Source organism: Notamacropus eugenii, chromosome 3 (assembly GCF_028372415.1).
Source record: "Notamacropus eugenii isolate mMacEug1 chromosome 3, mMacEug1.pri_v2, whole genome shotgun sequence".
Lineage (NCBI taxonomy): Eukaryota > Metazoa > Chordata > Mammalia > Diprotodontia > Macropodidae > Notamacropus > Notamacropus eugenii.
This window is the reverse complement of record NC_092874.1, coordinates 154,420,854-154,438,198: the sequence shown is the minus strand read 5'-3', so window position 1 is coordinate 154,438,198 and position 17,345 is coordinate 154,420,854. Positions and strand designations below refer to the sequence as shown.

General features: G+C 36.4%; 1 protein-coding gene across 9 annotated transcripts in view; it reads left to right on the top strand.

Annotated features, from left to right (window-relative positions):
• MAGI2 (membrane associated guanylate kinase, WW and PDZ domain containing 2) overlaps positions 1–17,345 on the top strand; it is a 1,687,880-nt gene that overhangs the window by 1,517,929 nt on the left and 152,606 nt on the right. The window lies entirely within an intron of this gene.

Genomic DNA, 17,345 nt, shown 5'->3' with positions numbered 1-17,345 from the left:
GAATGCCAAATGTACATTTGCTTAAAAGACTATTTTATGGAGAACTCACACTAGGCAAGTGCTCATGTGGAGGTCAGAAGAAACAATACAAGGACACTCTCTGAAGAACTTTAGAATTGACTGTGACTGTGAGACATGGGAGACACTGGCACAGGACTAGCCAGCATGACGTGCCTTCATCGAAGAAGGCACTGTGCTCTATGAGTGAAGCAGAATTGTAGCTCAGAAGAAATGTGAGATGTGCAAATTTAGAGGCATCTCTACCCCAAATGTTCATATATACCATTTGTACCCAAACTGTGGTAGAGCCTTCCAAGCTCCTGTTGTTCTCATCAGACACAGTTGGACACACTGTACCTTGACCCCCAACATAGAGATGTCATCTTGATCCTCTTTGAGAACAAAGGATAACCAACCAAACATGTCTGTATGTACATGCATATGTGTGTATGTATGTGCATATGTGTATGTCATTGTATTTCCTATTCAAATGTAAGCTCTTTGGGAATAGAGATTATTTCATTCATTATATTTGTACCTCTAGCATAGTGTCTGACACATAGTAGGCATTTAATAAATGTGTGTTAATTGATTCATTGCATCCTCCTCACGTATCCATTCCATCATACAGTAGTTGCATTTCAACAAGTTCATTTTGGTGTTAATATTTTAGCCAAAACTAAGATTGTTCATATTGGCAAACTTGGTTGTGTCAATCAATACAAGGTCAAATGTGACTCAGTGAGGATGAAAGTAACCAAGGAGCCAAAATTTCTATCTTGTGTCTCACAGCCAAAAAGGATGGAAACACTTGTATGTTGAAACAACTTGACAAGCATTTATTAAACAACTATTCCATGATGGACACAATGTTGGGCACTAGGGATATAAAGACACAGATTAAAGAATTCTTGTCCTCCAGGAGCTTATATTTTACAGGTAGAATTCAACATATATTCAGATAAGGTAATAGAAAGTGTATGGAAAATAAAAGTAATTTCAAAAAGGAAAGAGGATAATTAACTGAAAATGAGAGCCATCAGTAAAAGTTTCATATCGGAAGTAACCCCAAGGCAGCTAAGTGGCACAGTAGCTAGAGTACTGGCTCTGGAATTGTGAACCTGAGTTCAAATCTGGCCTTGTATACTTACTAGCAATGTGACTCTGGGCAAGTCATTTAACTCTATTTGCCTCACTTCCTCATTTATGAAAAGAGCAGCAAAAGGAAATTGCTAACTTCTCCAGTATCTTTTCCAAGAAAATCCCAGTGGGGTCATGAAAAGTCAGACACAGCTGAAATGACACCAACAACAGGAAATAGTAATGGGGCTGTATCATGAAGGGAGCTATGATCTCCTGGGGGATAAGTGAGAATGGAATACATTTTGGCCTAGGTTAGTACATCATGTTGAAAGGTAGTGTAATATTGTGGAAAAGGCTAGACTTGGGTAAGGGAGATGACCTCTGACACTTGCGCCCTTTATGACCATAGTTAAAATCGATAAGCCTCAGTTTCCTCATTGCAAAATGAGGGGCTTAGATTTGATAGCTGCTAACATTTATTCCATTTCTAAATCCCTCATCCCACGAGAAATTATTTTGTCTTCCAGCTATGGTACTTGAATGACATTCTGGTCTTCCTCAATTCTGTTTTCTAATTATTAGTCCACAAATGTATCATTGGGCACTGTGCTGCCAAGGTAGGAGAATTAACTGGCAGTTTTCAGCTTTGTATTGATTGCTGATAAAAATCTTAGTCCTCATTTATTGTTTCCCTAGAGTGAACTAGGACATAACCTTGGTCCTTAACAAATGAAAGTGCAGTGAACTCTGTAAACATGCCCATAATCTTTGGGGTGTGTGTGTGTGTGTGTGCATGTGTGTGTGTGTGTGTGTGTGTAGGGAGAAGGCTTGGCTATGTACTTCAAGAGGTGAGTTCATTATGGACTTTTTGTCATGTCCCTAGGTTGTTGAGATTCAAGAGTTTTCTAAAAATTAAATGCATTACTTTCAAATATTTGATGGCATCTTTAAGTGTGGCTCCGTAAAATCGACTAATAAAACTGGATCACTGGCAAATCAGGTTAGCATGATGCCATCAACTCATCTAACAGACCATTCACTGATTTGCTGATTCAGCCAAAAGATATTTCTTAAATGCCTGCTGTGTTTAGAGCACTGTGCTAAGTACTGGGGGAAACAGAAAGTTTAGGATGATGAGATACATTCATGGAGCCTGTCATCTAGTGGGAGGATAACATACATGTACGAATAACTATATATGTGTGTCTGTGTATAGATATATAGTTATACACATACATATGTGTGTGTATAACTACATGAGAAAGAGCCAGTCTGAAATATTCATCAAAGTGCTAGGGTAGAGTAATAAAGACTTGGTTTTGAATACTACCTCTGAGACTTATAATCTGTGTAGTTATAAACAATTCCCTCAACCTTCTCTGATTCTATGCTCTCTCATTTGAAAAATGGGGGTAGTAATACAGGGTGAGCCAGAAGTCTTAAGTGCAGTTTTAAGCTCTAGTGGCTTAAACCTGCACTAAGAATTTTGGGATACTCAATGTAGTATCCATCTACCTCAAAGGAAAGTCACAAAGCCACTATGAAAATAGCTATATAAAATGTCCTGGAAACTTTAAAAACGTTATAGAAATATCCATATTTTTAGAGTTGCAAAACCTTACAATCTCTAAAAAGTCAATATATCTTAATGTATTTTAAGGGAAAAGTCAACATTCTTCTTTGAATATTATCTAGAAATAGCAGAAGTATGAATGCGGCTGACTCCATCAAAGCCAAGATTTCAGTGAGTGCTTCATCCACCAATACAGATTACAGCCCTCCTTTCCCTAGAAAAATGAGGGATGTAGAACTGGGAGGGAGTAAGTGGTATTTGGGAGATGATGTAGTTTCAAAAATTTTCAGTTGGTGGACAGCTCTCTGAAGAAAAGTAAGCTAGTCTCAGAAAATAAAGACTATCATTGGGTCCATACTTAAAAACTTTCTACTAATTAATCAATAAATATTTATTAAGTATTGTTGGAGCTACCAAGAATAGTAGAAAACAGTCTCTACCCTCAGAGAGCTTATATTCTAATAGGGGAAGCAGCATGCAAACAGCTATGTATATATAAGATATATACAAGGTAAATGCTAGGAATCTCAGGAAAGGAATTAGCAGTTGGAGGGACTAAGAAGGGCCTCTTGCAAAAAGGAAGAATTTAAACTGAGTCTTGAAGGAAGCCAGGAAAGTCAGCAGGTGGAGACAAAGAGAAAGCACATTTGAGGCATAAAAGATACAGGTGAGTTGGGTGGGAGTCAGCATTTGAAGTGTACAAGGACAGTGCAAAGATGTGTGAGCAAGGGACCACACATTTCACATATGGAGAGTTAAAGAGTCAGAGTGAAGGATGTCATTCAAAAAGGACAGAATCTAAAAAATATGACAAGATCAAGTGAAAACTGATAGGGAGCCTCTGTGTGTTCTTTTGGCATCTTCATGATGTCAGAAATAAGTGAGAAAAGTTCTCTTCACCATTTGTTCAGTGGCCAGGAGGCTATGGACAGAGGTCAAACCAGAGAGGTAAGAAGAGATGAGTTACTATCTACTTGTTGAAAGAACTTTTGCTTCAACAGTGATGAGATCACAGATCCATTTGAGTAAATGTCAAATGCTATATTGGGGCTCAAGATGTCAAATGCACAAACTCAGGGTGAGAGGTGAGGGGTAGCTAAACATCAGCTCATCTTGAAAACAGATCTTGGAGGGGGAAAGGGGTGATAGAAAAGCTGATGTCATCTCTGTATGCTTTAACAAAATCTTAGCAACCATTTGGCGTTTCTGGTATGCTGTGTTCTTTTCTGGATGCCACATCTTAGGAAGGATATTTGCAAGCTGAATGGTGAGAGAGGGGGATTCACTGAAGGAATTGGGGATATTTACTAGAGAAGTCTTTATGTGGGTCTTTTTGTTTTCTTTAAATATAGGACTAGCTGAAGTGGGATTACTAGTTTACTTGGACACAGAAGGCAGAATTAAGACCAGTGGTTGGAAATTGCTCTAGGACAGATTTAACTTTGATAGGAGCAAAAACCTCCTCACAATTAGAGTTGCCTCAAAACAGAGTAAGTTGCCTCAGGGTGTAATGAGTTCCCTAGCACTGTGGGTCTTCAAGCAGAGCCTTACTGATCACTTATTGGGAAAGGTTTTGTGTGGGTGGGAGAGGGAGGAAAGAAAGAAAGGAATAAACATTTATTAATATGTCTACTATGTGCCAGGCACTATGTTAAGCACTTTACCCATATTATTTCATTTTGTCATCCTTACAGCCCTGGGAGGTAGGTGCTATTATTATCTCCATTTTACAGATGAAGAAGCTGAGGTGACTTGCCCAGGGTCACTAAGCTGCTAAGTGTTTGAGGATGCATTTGAATTCTGGTCCTCCTGATTCCAGATCCAGGATTCTATTCACTACATCACGTAGCCATCTCTGGCCATAATATATAATGTGATCAATCAGTTGGGTTTGGTATCACAGGATTTCTTCAAACATGTGTAATGCATGATATACGAAAAAGATCATGGAATAAGGAAGTCTAGAACCATAAATGCTAACCGCAGTACTAGTAATAACTGTCTATGTGCCTTTGGGCAGATCATTTTGCCTCACCAAGACTCTGTTTCTTCATTTATTGAAAAAAAATGTTTTTTAAAGGTGGTTAGATTTCCTGAGCTCTAAACTCTCTTCCTATCCTACATGATATAATTCTATCAGGCTTATGTGATAACATTACAGCTGACATTGGAATCAGAAGGAACCTAAATCCTGCCTATGTGACCAAGGCAAATCACTTAGTTTCTAGATGCCCTCAAGTCTCTAAGATAATAAGTTATAGCAGGGTCACTGATATGCACTGGTGGATAGATATTCTCCACTGGAATTTCTCCCATATTAGAAAAATCACAGATTAAGAACTATACTATTTATACATACATATATGTTTGTGCATATATGCATGTTTGTATATGTGTGTTTATTATCTAAAATTGCATATATACTATGTACGTATACATATATATAACATATCTTCCCCCAATCCATCAAGGAAGCAACATGGAAGAGTTGATATTAACCACTTCCATTCTTCTTCACCCGTTAAGAAAAGTTTCTTCCCACACGCTTTTTTTAAATTAAATTATTTTATTTGTTTTCATTGTTGTACAATCACTTCCATATGTCTTAGATTTTTCCCACTCCCTCCCTGAGATGGTGTACAATCTTATATAGGCTCTACACATACATTCCTATTAAATACACTTTCACTTCAGTCATGTTGCATAGAAGAATTAAAATGAATGGGAGAATCCATAAAACAAAACAAAACATAATACAAAAGAAACTAGTCTGCTTCATTCTGCGATCCAATTCCATAGTTCTTCTCTGGATGTGGAAGATGTTTTGCCTCAAGAGTCCACTGGGAACTTTTTAAGTTCTTGCATTGCAATGAAATGCTAAGTCTACCAGATCCTTTGACCATTTATCAGTTGGGGAATGACTTTTATTCTTGTACATTTGACTCAGTTCTCTATATATTTTAGAAATGAGGCCTATATCACAAACACTAGTTGCAAAAATTTTTTCCCATTTTTCTGCTTCCCTCCTAATCTTGGCTGCATTGGGTTTGTTTGTGCAAAACCTTTTCAATTTAATGTAATCAAAATTACCCATTTTGCTTCATAATGTTCTCTATCTCTTGTTTGGTCAAAAATTTTTCCATTCTCCATAAATCTGACAAATACACCATTCCTTGCTCCACTAATTTGTTTATAATATCAATCTTTATACCTGGATCATGTATCCATTTGGACTTTATTTTTGTGTATGGTGTCAGGCACTGGTCTATGCCCAGTTTCCACCACACTGTTATCTAGTTTTCCCAGCAATTTTTGTCAAAACAGTGAGTTCTTATCCCAGAAGATTGAGATAAACAGTAGATTGCTATATTCATTGACTACAGTGTCTTGAGTACCTAACCTATTGCACTGGTGTTCGCCTCTGTTTCTTAGCCAGTACCAAGTGCTTTTGATGATTGCTGCTTTATAATACAGTTTGAGATCGGTAGGACTAAGCCACCTTCCCTAGCATTTCTTTTCATTAGTTCCCGTGACATTCTGGATGTTTTGTTCTTCCAGAAGAATTTTGATATTATTTTTTCTAGCTCTAGAAAATAATTATCTGGTAGTTTGATTGGTATGGCACTGAATAAGTAAATTAATTTAGGTAGAATTGTCATTTTTACTACTTCCCACACTCTTTTGCCAGGATTGTAAAATAGCCTCAAAGGATAAGGGAACCACTGCCTAGAATTTCTACAATGACAAAGTACATTTACTCATGGCTTAAATTATACTACAGCAGCGTACCTATAGTTCATACTAGTGGCTGTCATTCACACAGCTTGTGAATGTGCTTTAAAATCAGAAGAAAAAAGACAGGCAGGGGAAACACATATAACTCTAGACAAGTTGGTATTAAAATAACTATAACTTACTGAAACCATAGCAGAGAAGACAACAAAGTGTTTTTGACCATTGGCTTAATCTCCATAAAAACAGAGTTGTACTATGTATACTCAGAGAAAATATTAGAGTTTTTAAAAGACTGAACAAATGAGGAAAGTATAAAAAAAGTTAACTACCCAGGGGGAGGTTTCAGAAAAGGTAGGAAACCAGAAACGCCAAGTAATAGCTATAATTTTCTAGAACACAGGAGCTAAGGCACCAAGCAAAGTACCTTGAACAAGTGGTCACTTGCCAAATATTACTTAACCTTTTTAATTATTGCTTTCTATCACTAAATTTCTTCCCAGTTTTAAAAAAAAATCACTTATTCACTCTACATTGCCTACCTAGATTTCTTCTAAGGTTCAGTGTGCTTTTCCTTATGGCCTCAACCTCCCTTTCCAGATTGATCAAAACCTGAACCTTCCACTTCAGCCAAACTGTGCCCCATGTGTCATACTTTTCCTCCTCTGTGATTTGGCTCACACCATTTCAACAAATGGATTGTGCTGTTTTGTTCTCCATTCAGTTCAATTAAACAAATCAATTTAACACCTTGAGTTCATTTCTGAATGAGGGTGTGGTAGAATGGAAGACTTTCAACAAAAAGAGATAGGGAAAGGGGAGATGGAAAGACATTTTTAGGAACTACATAAGGAGGCACATAGAGAGCAGATTAAGGAAAGAGAGGGAGAACAGACCAATTTGTCTGGAATATGTAACATCTGAAATGGAGCAATATGAGACAAGACTGGACAAGTAGGTTACAGTTCGATTATGGAAGGTCTTGGGTACCAGAGTTAGGAGTTTAGTTTAATTTAGTAGGCATTATGGAGATTTTTTTAGTGTAGCAATAACGTGAACAGAGAAGGACATTAGGAAATTGCTAGGGTAAGGGTAAAGAGGTTGCGTGGAAAGGAGAAAGATTTGAAAATGGAAAAGCCAGTGAGAAGGGTATTCCAAAAGTCTTAAGAAAAAAGGGATAATCTGAATGACGACACTTTTATTGTCACCATGGCCTACTATTTAATTCTCTTACTGTTAATGAGTTCTTCATACAGATATATCTTGCCTTCCCTAATAGGTGATAAATTGTCTACATCAAAAATAACAGTAATAATAATGACCATTATTAATGCAGCTAGCACTTACCTATGACTTTAAGGTTTGCACAGTTCTTTACAAACAACCCTGTAAGGCAGTGCCATTATTATTTCCATTTTACAAATGAGGAAACTGAAGCTGAAAGGAGTTAAAGTGACGTGTTCATGGTCACAAATCTACTGAGTGTCAGGCAGGATTCAAACTTGATGTCTTATTAACTTGAAGTCCATTACTTTATCCACTACAACACCTAGCAGCCTGTTACCAGATACTACTTGTTTCTAATTTCTGTGACCCCCTCCCCAGGGCAGTGCCTTTCATACAGCAGGTGTTCAATAAGTAGTTTTTAGTTTCATCTGATTTGATTCAATCATAATGATACATCCATCCACAGTGGAAAAAAGATTCATGTCCTGCTTGAGAGTTAGGATCCTCTAAGCCTCCAGACCTAAATCCTGTTCCCAAAAGACAGCAAGGCAAAGGAGAAGGAGAAGGAGTCTGGAGAGAGTATAGATACAAGTGGACAGCCATATTTTCTTGTTAATGAGAACAAAATAAATAGGAAACATCAAGTTCTTTTGATTTTCAAAATCTTTTATACCACTAGCTGTTCTCAAATCTAAATCAGACAGTTTCTACAAGTAAGCATGAAAAAAAATGGGGAAAAAAATAAGGTGTGTGAGAGTTCGTGTTTTCTGCTTTCTGAACACTGGAGTTGGCTAAAATGGAAAGAGAATATGAACATTTCCCTTTCTGAGTTCTGAAACCCAATCTCAACTAAAGCTCATTAAACTGTGAGAAGGAGCCTTTGAGGAAGCTCTGTGACTCTCAGTTATCCTCGAGAAGAGAAAACAAAGGAACTTCTAGAAAACCTATGCATTTTAACGATTCATTGGAAGAAAGATTCAGGGGCGCTTTTCATGCTGTTTGAATGTAACACATAAATCATAAGTTTCTCCCACCAGAGAATAACCTTGTAGTAGGGTTTTTTCTGTTGGTTTTGTTGTTTTATTGTTTTGTTTTGGGTTTTTTTTTTATCGTGTACAGAGAATCTCTAGGCAATAAAGGAAGGTAGATGGCTTTTTATATTTCAGCTTTTCCACTCTCTTAAAAACTTGTAGATTTGTAAGGCCCAAATCTGTCCTCTGGGCTAAGGTCCTGCAATGCCTTGTGACTCGCAAGAATAGGACAGGTAAAATGGTAGCACAAGTGAGAACATCCGATGACATGTAGGCTTTACCACTCTATCAATGAACTTGCTATCACCATCCCAATTGGTTGGGAAAAATTAATATCTTAAAATTAACTCCCCCAGGGTACACATTTTTTAAAATTGTCCCTTTATGGTTTTGTGTTGGAGTGCCAATACTATTTTCCCCCTCTTAAAACTGTTGTATGTGAGAAACTAGAAGGTGTTCATAATTGTGTTGCCCTAGGTAGAAGAGATCCAATAATGTGTCTACCTACAGCGAGAACGAAATGAGAGTATTATGTTTTATATACTCCATCTGCAGTGTTCAAGAGAAATGTTAAACACTAGTAGAGATTGGTGCTTTTCCAATTTGAAAATATACAATTTTTTTTTAAAAATATATTTCTATATATATTTAAGAAAAATCCATTTTTTTCACTGAGGTTGATTATGATACTCTGACACTTGTGGGTTTTAAGATTTTGGAGGCTTCTCTTTATACCCTGTGCTATAGTAATCTTTAAACAAAAACAAATTACGTATAATATAATATTAGAAAATATTTGAGATTTTTAAAACTATGATAACCCTTTAAAAATGGAAACCTCACTCATTGTTGACTTGTTTTACTAACAAGACTGAAATATAAAATAAACCATTAATAACAAGAATTTGTAAAGTTATAAGAGAAAGAAAATTAAATCTTTATATATAAAGATTAGATGAGGTATAAATTGAATGAATTTGTGAAAAGCATTAAAAGTTTTTGAAAACATCTAATACTCCTCCCTACCCTACCTACCCTCTGTTAAAAAAAATTTATTTTTTTCTTCTACCACTGATAATTTTCCAGTTTAATAGGACTTGGGTTCATAGGCAAATTATTTTCAGACATAGTGTAATTTCTTTTTTAAATTTTCTTTTCTCAACCACATGTAAACTTTTTTAGATTTTGAGTTCCAAATTCTCTCCCTCCACTTACCCCTCCTATCCTTGAGAAAGCAAGCAATTTGATATAGAACATACATGTTCAGTCATACAAAACATTTCCATATTAGCCATGTTCAAAAGAAAATGGAGACCAAAAAATAACAGTAATAATAAAGAAAAAAAATTTAAATATGCTTCAATCCAAATTTGGATTTCATCAGTCCTTTCTCTGGAGGTAAATAGCATTTTTCATAAGCCCTTCAAAATTGTCTTGGATCATTGTATTGCAGAGAATAACTAAATCATTCCCAGTTGATCATCACAATATTGTTATTAGTGTGTACATTGTTCTCCTGGTTCTACTCATTTCACTTTGCATCAGTTCATGTAAGTCTTGCAAAGTTTTTCCGAAAGTATCCTGCTCATCACTTCTTATACCACAATAGTATTCCATCACAATCATATACTACAACTTGCTCAGCCATTCCCCAATTGATGAGCATTCCTTTAATTTCCAATTCTTTGCTGCCACAAGAAGAACTGTTATCATTATTTTTGTACAAATTGGTCCTTTTCCTTTGATCTTTCAGGTACAGACCTAGTAGAGTTATTGCTGGATCAAAGGGTATGGACAGTTTTATAGCCCTGTGGTCATAGTTCCAAATTGCTCTCTAGAATGGTTGGATCAGTTCACCAATAGTGCATTAATATCCCAATTTTCTCACATCTCTTCCAACATTTATCATTTTCCTTTTCTGTCATATTTGCCAATCTGATCGGTTAAGGTAACAGATCAGAGCTGTTTTAATTTTCATTTCTCTAATCAGTAGTGCTTTAGAGCCTTTCTTTCATGATTATAAATAGCTCTTACTTCTTCTTCTGAAAACTATATCCTTTGTCCATTTATCAATAGGGAAATGATTTATATTCTTATAAATTTGACTCAGTTCTCTATGTGTTTGAGAAATAAGGCCTTTATCAGAGAAACTTGCCATAAATTTTTTCCCATTTTTCTACTTTCCTTCTAATCTTGCTTGCATTGATTTCATTTGTGCAAAAAGTTTTAATGTGATTTAATCAAAATTATTCATTTTACATCCCATCCCACAGACTGTGTCTTGTTTGGTCATAAATTCTTCCCTTCCATAAATCAGACAGGTAAGATATTCCATGCTTCCCTTATTTGCTTATGGTATCACCTTTTATATCTAAATCATCTACCCATTTTGACCTCAGCTTGATATATGGTGTGAGATGCAGTTCTACACCTACTTTCATCCAAACTGCTTTCCACTTTTCCTTGCAATTTTTGTCAGATAATGAATTCTTTTCCCAAAATCTTGGATCTTTGAGTTTGTCAAGCACTAGGTTATTATGGTCATTTTCTACTGTGTATTGTGTATCTAATCTATTCCACTCATCCATCACTCTGTTCTTAGCAACCAGATTGTTTTGATGATTACCACTTCCCAAAGGTTTGCTCAGTATTTGAATGACCAAAGGCAGAAAAATAGGTCCAATCCTCAGGCTCATCAGTTTTCATTCAGATGTTGGCCATATTGTAATTCTCCAGGATAGAATGGGGTTGACTGTGCCAAAAAAAAAAAAAAATGCCCAAAGTTTGAGTCTCTGATAAGTAGCAATCAGAATGAAGATTTAGTCTATTTTCAAACCCTCATTTTCCATTAGCTCATGTTCTAATATGTCACATGGATGGGTGGTATCATAGACATCTCAAAGAATTGATAAGCATTGTAGCAATATTAGCCATAATGATCACTAACAATATCTAGTATTGTTCATTGAACTAGATGTGGTACCTTAGAATCAATTAGGTAAGAACATGGGAGGCTGCATGACACAATGGACATAGTGTGGGCATGAATTCCCACAGACTGGGGTTCAAATTCTTCTGCCATTTAATGTAGAGTCATGGACAAGTAATTTAATTGCTCCAAACCTCAGCCTCTTCATCTGTGAAATACTTGTAGGACATAAAGCACTTTGTAAAACTTAAAGCATTATAAATGACTGCTATTATTTTTAAAAGATTTTAATCCCTGGCATAAATACCATTCATAAAGTCATGGGGTGAAGGTGAGATAGAAAAGGAATATGGCATCTTGCTCCACCACCAAGCAGTTTATTTCACTTTCCAAATGGATAACAGGATAAAAAATACATCCCCTTCCTGCAGGCCCTTCTTGATGTTAAACTACTATCAAATATGGCAGCCAAGTTTTCTGTTAGTATTTGTAACTCCTGGCTCCAAGTGACAGAAAGAAAAGCTTCCAGGAACAGCTTTCTGCTCCAGCTCATTTATATAAAGATAAGCTTTGCAAAGGGCCTGAAAATCAAGATCTGGCAGCCACCCAAGTCCACACCCTTGCTGTGAATAGATTGAGCTACACCTGGCATTCTGGGGCTGGTGAATTGGGAAAATGAATAGCACTGCTCTCTTTTTTCCAGCTGAGTAGATTTGAATCTTATGCTTTGGAGGATTAGTCTGTCCCCTTCATTTTACAGAGGGACACTGAGACTGAGAAAGGCTGAGTAATTTGTCCAAGGTCACATAGCTCCTGGCAGAAGCAGGACCAGAATTCACATCTCATCTTTCCAATCCAATACACTCTTCTTTCCAAAATGAACCCAGCAGGGGAAGCCTCAGCTGTGTACCCAAAATCAATCACTACTGTGGCTATGCAACGGTGACAATTTGGGCACCAAGGTCCACTGTTTTTGTTTTTGTTTCTTTACATCTTCCACAGTAGTGCCCAAAGACTGCACACCTGTAATCTATATCAAATTGCGTACTGTCTTAGGGAGAGCAGAAGAAAGAGAGTGAGGGAGGGAGAGAATTTGGAACTCAAAATTTAAAAAAAAATGTTAAAAATTGTTTTACATAAAATTGGGGGGGGGGAGAACTAAGATATTATTTTTTAAAAAAACAGTAGTGCCCAGTATCTATTTGCCAAGGAGAGCATCTTTAAGAAGTGAAAATATCAGGGCAAGTTTTACCATATGACTAAATCTAGTATCTCTCTTTCAATCTTTTCCCGATTATTGTCACATCCATTCCTTTACCTTCAGTGTACCCATGTTCTTTTCCCTTCTATTTTTTCCTTCTTCTTATAGGTCCTTTCTGTCTCACCTTCCATTTCTTTCTCTGTTAGTAACATTTCCTGGGCATCCCATGACCATGAAAACTCACAGGGCTACCATAGCACCCATGCCAAAGTCTATGCTCCTCACTACCTTGGTGATGTCTCATGGTTGCAAAGTGTTTTACATATATTATCCCACTGACCTTCTTAACACTGTAAGGTAGGTATTATCTCCATTTTATAAAGAAACAGTCTCAGTGACTTTAAGTGACTGATGTTCTCAGGGCCATACAACTAACTAGCAAGTGTCTGAGATGGGAATCATGGATTTATATCTGGAAAGGATTTCAAAGACCATCAAGTACCATCTGCTTATTTTATAGATGAGGAAACTAAGGAATAGTCTAGATAGTAAATAACTTGCCCAGGATTGCAAAAATACCTATCTGAGGTAGGATTTGAACTTAGGTCTTCCTAACTCAAAGTCTAACACTCTATTGTGTCACAGTTCTTCTCAAATAGCGTTGCAAGTTGCTTCTTCTCTTGGCAGAATAAAGAGCATTTATTAAACAGTAGCCCTATGCTAAGCTCTGTGCTGAATGCTGAAGATAAAAATGCTAAAACAAGACAATCCCTGTCCTCAAAGAGCTTATATACTAATAAATGGGGACAACATATAGAGGTGAGTGATGGCCAGGGAGACAGAGCTTGGTTTGGGAAGTCAGTTGACAGTGACAAAAAAAGGATAGACCTATATTTATTGTATTACACTTCCTGTATGGGCACTAGGTAGCCCAGCGGATACAGTGCTGAGCCTGGAGTACGGAAAACTCTGCTTAATGAGTTCAAATCTGGCCTCAGACACTTACTAGCTGTGTGATCCTGGGCAAGTCCCTTAACCCTGTTTATGTTAGTTTCCTTAGCTGCAAAATAAGTGGAAAAGGAAATGGCAAACCACCCCAGTTTCTTTGCCAAGAAAACTCCCAAATGGCGTAATGAAGAATTGGACACAACTAAAAAAAAAAAAAAAGATCAAACAACAATGATAAAAACTTCCCATATGATACCCTGAGTCACCAAACTTCCTAATGTAAAGTTAAGGAGAAATTAGTGTTGTATTTTCATTACAAAGATTTTCCTTGCCCTAACTCCCATGAAATTTGTTTATATTTTCAGATTTGTCTCCACAATGCTTCTATGAGGTCAATAAAAAATAAACATTAATAATCTAATTTTTTTGACTAAAGAAACTGTGTCAATCAGAGGTCACACAAAAAAATCTGTCCCAGAACATGCTATGGCTCTCCTGCACCCTTATGGCCTTCCTCTAGGGGTATTTCATGTTGAACTTCATTCAACAACACAGAATCACATTATTCCAAATTAAAACCTGATAGATGCCCTGGTAGTTGAACCAAAACTTTGACTTCTGTAAAGAACAGAAGACCCAATAAGTATTCATGTAATCTTCTGGATAACACATTGAAAAGGACACCTAGCTCAGGAGAGATCATTTGCCTGGTTTAGTACCTGCTTCCATTTACATTAAGAAAATATCGAAAGAAGTTATTATCCACCAGAGGGCTTAGGAGGTACAATGGAAGCTTGATATTGCACCTGACTGCTTATGACATTTACCTATTGTAAAAAGGAAAATGTGTGAAGATAGCCAAATGACTTTTTACAAAACACAATCTCGGCAGCTATAAAAGAGAAAAGGGTATGACAGAGATGGAACACACTGCATCTGTAAAAATGAGGAACGGGACTTGTCAGCAACACCTGCTTGTAACTATCAACCACTTCAACCCAGCCTGCTGAGAAATTACTCTGAGCCAAGTACATCAATGGTCCTGAAAACACCAGTATGTTTTTAAAAAATAGAAAAAAGAGGAGGAAGAAAGAAAATGTAGGTTTTATTGAACTTTTTAACCCTAGTCACTGGGGTGTTTAACTATGAACTGCATTTTTATCACATTTTCTGAAAAAGTGTAGCTTTGAAAAATCAGCTGTTCTTGATAGTTTTATCTGTCAGGGGCACAGCAGGCAAATATCAATAGAAGTCTTTTCAGAGCTCTTATGTGAGTTATTTGACAATTTTCCCCAAAATATAGTAAATTTGTCACCTGGGCACTAAAATATTAGTTATTATAAATAATGTTGCTTCATTTTTTTTTAAAAGCCTCTAGAAACTAGGAAATACTGCCATGATACAATGGAAGGAGTCATGGGTCTGGCGACGGGAGATATTTGTTCCCATTCCAGCTGACTAGCTGTATGATTTGGCACAAATTACTTTACCTCTCTGAACTTCAGGTCCTCATCTACAAAACAAGATTGACAATTCTTAAACTACTCACCTCACATAATTGCAATAAATAAATGAGATAATGTAGGTAAAGTTCTTTGAAGCCTCAACTCTAGACACATAATAACTCATTTTATATGGTGCTTTAAGGTTTATAGAACCCTTATAATGTCTTAGTCAGATAAGTAGTAACAATATCTTTTGCTCATTTTTTTCTGATAAGAAAACTGAGGCTCAGTAAAATGGCCTCAAAGATCATATTGCCACGAAACCAGAGAAAGAGAACTTGAACACTTCTTTTGACTTCAAGTCCAGTGGTTTTGCCATGCTTCCTCTCCATCTAAATAATAATAATAATATTATTATATTTGTATATTTTCTGCATTACCACCTTTTACTTGATAATTTAGAATGCTAAAATGTCTTCCATTTTTTTAGTTTTCTTCCATTTTATTAGTATGATTCATTAGTTGCTAACAGCGACTTGCCTACCTCAATTTCTTCATCTATTAAATGGGGCTATTAATAGCACCTCTCTCCCAAGGTTGTGGTGAGCATGAAAAGAAATCATATATATAAAACACTTTGGAAAACCTATAGCACCGTGTAAATGCTAGCTATTATAATTAATGCATCGTAACAGCTTATTCACAGTAACAGAAGAAATTAAAACAAAAGACTTTTAAGCTGCTTAGAATGATATTTTAAGAACGAAGGACTTCAGTAAGAACACACTTTACAAAAATTGCTTATTCTCTCATCTTCAATTAGGTATTCATCCTTACTTGGGGAAACAGAAATGGATAATTGCTGATAAATTGGTTCTGGCACCAACGCTAGAAAAGGAAATGCTTTTGTCTTTTCCCCTTTTCTTTCCCTTTCAGTGCTTTTATTCCTGGACACTTATAGCACATTATTTTATCCATTTTCCATTGCAGATATTAAAAATAAAATGCTTTTCCAAAGTGAAAGCACCCTAAGGCTGAATGTGTGTAACCAGTCAAGTCAGTTCAAATAGTCAAATCAGTTTGATAATGTAGACACAACTTAAGTATCCCACATTACTAGGTGACCTCATTAATGTGGGTATGCCTCCCCCTAGGGCAGATCACAATGTATTTATACCCTTCTCATTTTGTATATTTGTTATCTGCCATTTCTGTACATCCTTGATAGAGGATTTGCCTAATGACCTTTTTCTGGAACTTTGGACATTTCATGGATTCCAATGAAGTCATTTACCTCTTATCTTAATACATGACCAGCCCACCTTATTTTCCAATCTTGCATTTCCAGAGTAATATCTTTTACACTGCCTCTTGAACACAAATCATTGCTAATATACTACAGCCTGGTAGTTTCTACTGAAAATGAATTCAAATAGAGAGTATCCCTTTCCATCCTCACATCTGATCATATGCTCAGTGCAAAGCATACAGTGGAGAATAAGTGACCAGTTAAGCCCCAAATGAGCAAATCATGTATACAGAAGGAAAAGGATGCTGTTTTTTGTTTTTAATGTAAGAATAATGACTGGACCTGTGATTTCAATTAGTGAAGGAAAATTCTCAACCTAAAAAAATCTCTCTGTCAATGCAGGTACCTTTTCTACAACTTAAAGTCTTTGAGAGTTGTGTAGAATAGTGGGACTTGTCCAGGATCACAAAATCCATTTCTGCATATCTGCTGTGCCTCATAAAAATGTAGTCAAAATAGCAGCTGTTTTTAAAAAATAAAATCTTGCAACTTGTTTGGCTACAAATTTTAGGGAAAGCTTTTTCCTTTCTTTTTTGAGAAACTAAATGTCATCAAATATTAATGAATTTCATTAAATGAAGTATCTTCATGCTTTAGGGCAGGGGGAGGGGATCACTCTATTTCAAATTTTCACAGTTTTTTGAACCCCCAAATTTGAAAGGGAATGTTTGCTTTTTCCCTACATCATCCTCATCTTGGTGACCAGAAATTCTTGCTTTGAATACCATTTGTCTGATAGAATGACTTTTCACCAGCAGTATCCCACTCCTGCAATGCTTTTTACCACCATCTGTAGGTTTCCCTGGCTTCTTTCCAGACTCAGCTCAAATACTAATTTCTTCAGAAGGCCTTTCTCAGTTTCTCCCC